The sequence below is a fragment of the Capsicum annuum genome, unplaced genomic scaffold (genome assembly GCF_002878395.1).
Source record: "Capsicum annuum cultivar UCD-10X-F1 unplaced genomic scaffold, UCD10Xv1.1 ctg2888, whole genome shotgun sequence".
Classification (NCBI taxonomy): Eukaryota; Viridiplantae; Streptophyta; class Magnoliopsida; order Solanales; family Solanaceae; genus Capsicum; species Capsicum annuum.
Genome location: NW_025835334.1, coordinates 572,096 through 575,700, shown reverse-complemented (window position 1 = coordinate 575,700; position 3,605 = coordinate 572,096).

Below are 3,605 nucleotides of genomic sequence, written 5' to 3'. Positions count from 1 at the left end.
CCGTATTATCTCATTAATCAATTTATTAGTTAAAGTTAGTTGGGGACATGTCCCATCAACACCTTACTTAAGCAGTTCAGTCAGTTAGAGGCATTTTAGACTATTTTATTTCAAACTCCAGTATGTTTATTTTTGTTTTGGGAATTCTATTACCTGACACAGATGTTATATCATTTAGATCATGTTTAGTATTGAACCTTATGGCCTTTCAGTACATGTTTTCGCATTAATATCATATTATGAAGTATACTGGCACAGATATCAGTCATGGGTTAGCTTGTGGTTCTTCGGGGTCATGAGCACCATGTAGCATTTCAGGTACTAGATTTGTGGTGTTATAAACTTGGTATTAGAGACTAAGGTTCAATAGAGTCCTAGGAAGTCTGAAGCCTCATCTAGTAGTCTTGTACATGGGTGTGTTCTGCGGTACATTTATGTGCAAGAGGCTATAAAATGTTTTAGCAATAGTTTCCCTTCTTTCGGTATTTATGTCATGCCAGTGAGCTTAATCTCAAGTCAATCTCTTAGTCTAATCTATTTCCCCCTTTCTTCTATAGAACATACCTCCTAAAAGAAAACGTGAAAATTAGTCAGTCCCTCAGCCTGAAGATCCATTGGGCGATCATATTTCTCATGTAGAGTTTAGGGATATATTCACTACTCTTGCCCATTTTGTTGCCACTAAAAATGAATGGACAACAGTTAGTTCAGCCAACCCAGTGGACAATTCATGCGCAACTATGATTCAGGACTTCTCCCAAATAAATCCTCCAGCCTTTCACACATCTAAGGTAGATGTGGACCCTCAGGAATTCATTGATCAGGTTTAGAAGGTGATAAAAATAATGGGGGTTACTTCTACTGAGAGTGATGAGCTAGCTGCATATTAGTTGGAGGATGTTGCATGGTTTTAACAGTGAAAGTCAGAAAGGCCAGATGATGCAGGGCCTGTTCAGTGGGAGGAGTTTTCTTTTGCTTTCCTTGATAGATTCTTTCCTCAAGAGATTAGAGAGGATAAGGTTTTATAATTTAGCAACCTCAGGCAGGGCAACATAACGGTGAAAGAGTATTCTCTTAAGTTTACCCAATTAGACAGATATGCCCCTCATATAGTTACAGAAAATAGAGCCAAGATGAGTAAGTTTTCTTTAGGGGTAAATGATAGTATGGTTAATGAGTGCATATCTGCCATGTTGAATAGTTACATATCTTTATCCAAGTTCATGACTCATGCTCAGCAGATAGAGGAGCAGAAGATTAAGAAGTGGGAGAAATAGAATAAGAGAGCTAGGACAGGTAGCTTTAATTTTAGTCAGCCGAAGTCAGAGGCAGGCAATCACTCTTAAATTTATCCTAAGTCATAATTTCTAGCTCCTTCTTCAGCCAGTGCTCCTGTTTCTATGTTCAGGGAGGGTAACAGAGATAGAGCACCAGGCTCTAGGTCTTAGGGCAGTGTTAGCAAGGCCTCAACTAATCTCCTTTGTAAGACATGTCGTAAGAACCAAAAGGGTGATTACAGAGCTAGTAGCAATGTCTATTTTTGATATGGAAAGCTAGGACACAGAGTTAGAGACTGTGCTTAGTCAAGTTATCAGAGTTATCTATACTTCTCACCTTAGTTTGGTCGCACGAATCAAACGGGTGCCACCATTAGTGTTACTATTAGGCAACACCCAAATCTTTTCTATGCTCTTCAGTACCGATAAAATAGAGAAAATTCTCCTGATGTAGTTACTGGTATGTTATATATCTTACATGTGCATGATTATGCTTTGCTAGTTCCAGGATCTTCTTTGTATTTTGTTACTCCCTATATAGCAGGCGATTTTTGAACCAATCCCAAAATCATAGCATGGCCCTTTTCAGTATCTACCTCAATGGGTACAACCATGATAGACCGACGGGTATATAGGAACTGCCCGGTTATGATATTTGAGAAAGTCTCTTCAGCGAACTTTATGGAATTACAGATGACTAATTATGATGTCATTCTCCACATGGATTAGCTTCATTCTTGCTATGCCACAGTCGACTACAGAAACATAATAGTTCAATTTTAGTTTTTGAATGAACCTGTCCTTGAGTGGGAGGGTAGTACTTCAGTTTTTAGATGTTAGCTTGCTTCCTACCTTAGGGCATGAAAAATGATACCTAAAGGATGTGCATATCATCTTGCTAGAGTTAAGGACCCTAGTATCGAAACTCCTAGCCTTGAATTAGTTCTAGTTGTAGGTGATTATTCAGATATCTTTCCCAAAGATTTTCCAGGAATTCCTCTCAAAAGGGAAATAGACTTCGGCATTGATCTTCTTCAAGATACTCAGCCTATATCTATTTCACCATATACAATGGCACCAACAAAACACATAGAATAGAAAGAACAATTGAAAGATCTCTTAGATAAAGGATGCATCAGGCCCAGTTTTTCCCCATGGGGCGCTCCAGTATTAATCATGTGCAAGAAAGATGGTTCTCTTAGAATATATATAGACTACCCTTAACTTAGTAAGTTAACAGTCAAGAACAAGTATCCTCTTCCCAGAATTGACAACTTGTTTGATCAACTTAAGGGTGCTAGTTATTTCCCTAAGATAGATCTCAGATCCGGCTATCATCAGCTCAGATTTAGATAATGTGACATTCTAAAAGGAGCTTTTCATACTTGATATGGTCATTTCGAATTCTTAGTTATGTCCTTTTGTCTTACTTATGCCCCAACAATTTTTATGGAATTGATGAACTATGTGTTCAAGCATTACTTGGCCTTGTTCATTATAGTCTTCATAGATGATATTCTGGTCTATTCTTATAGTGAGCGTGATCATGCAAAACATCTTAGAACAGTACTTCAGACTCTCAGAGATAATCAACTATTTACCAAATTTAGTAAGTATGAATTTTTGCTGAGGTCAGTATCATTTCTTGGTCATATCATTTCCGGTGATGGCATTAGAGTGGATCCTCAAAAGACCAAAGCATTAAGAAACTGGCCTAACCTTGTCTCTCTATCAGATATCTGGAGTTTCTCAGGTTTGCCTGGCTATTACAGATGGTTTTTTGAGGGATTTTCTTATATTGCATCCCATATGTACAGATTGACTCAAAAGAAAGTCAAGTTTCAGTTGTCAGATCCTTGTGAGAAGAGTTTTTAGTAGTTGAAGACTAGACTCACCTCAACTCTAATTTTAGCTCTTCGAGATAGTCTAGATGGGTTCGTAATGTATTGTGATGCATCCAGAGTAGGTCTGGGTTGGGTCCTCATACAACATGGTAAGGTCATAGCCTACGCCTCCAGAGAACTTAATCTCCATGAGAGAAATTATACTACTCATGATCTTAAGTTAGTAGCCATAGTCTCTACCTTAAAGATTTGGAGGCATTATCTATATGGTGTTTATGTAGATGTCTTCGATGATCATAAGAGTCTTCAGAATGTCTTTTCTTAGTAAGATCTCAATCTTTGTCAGAAATGGTAGTTATAGCCTTTGAAAGATTATGAAATGAGTGTTCTTTATCATCCGAGCAAGGCCAATATAGTGGAAGAATCTTTCAGTAGATTATCTATAGGTAGTGTTTCTCATGTTGAGGATAGTAAGAAAAACTTA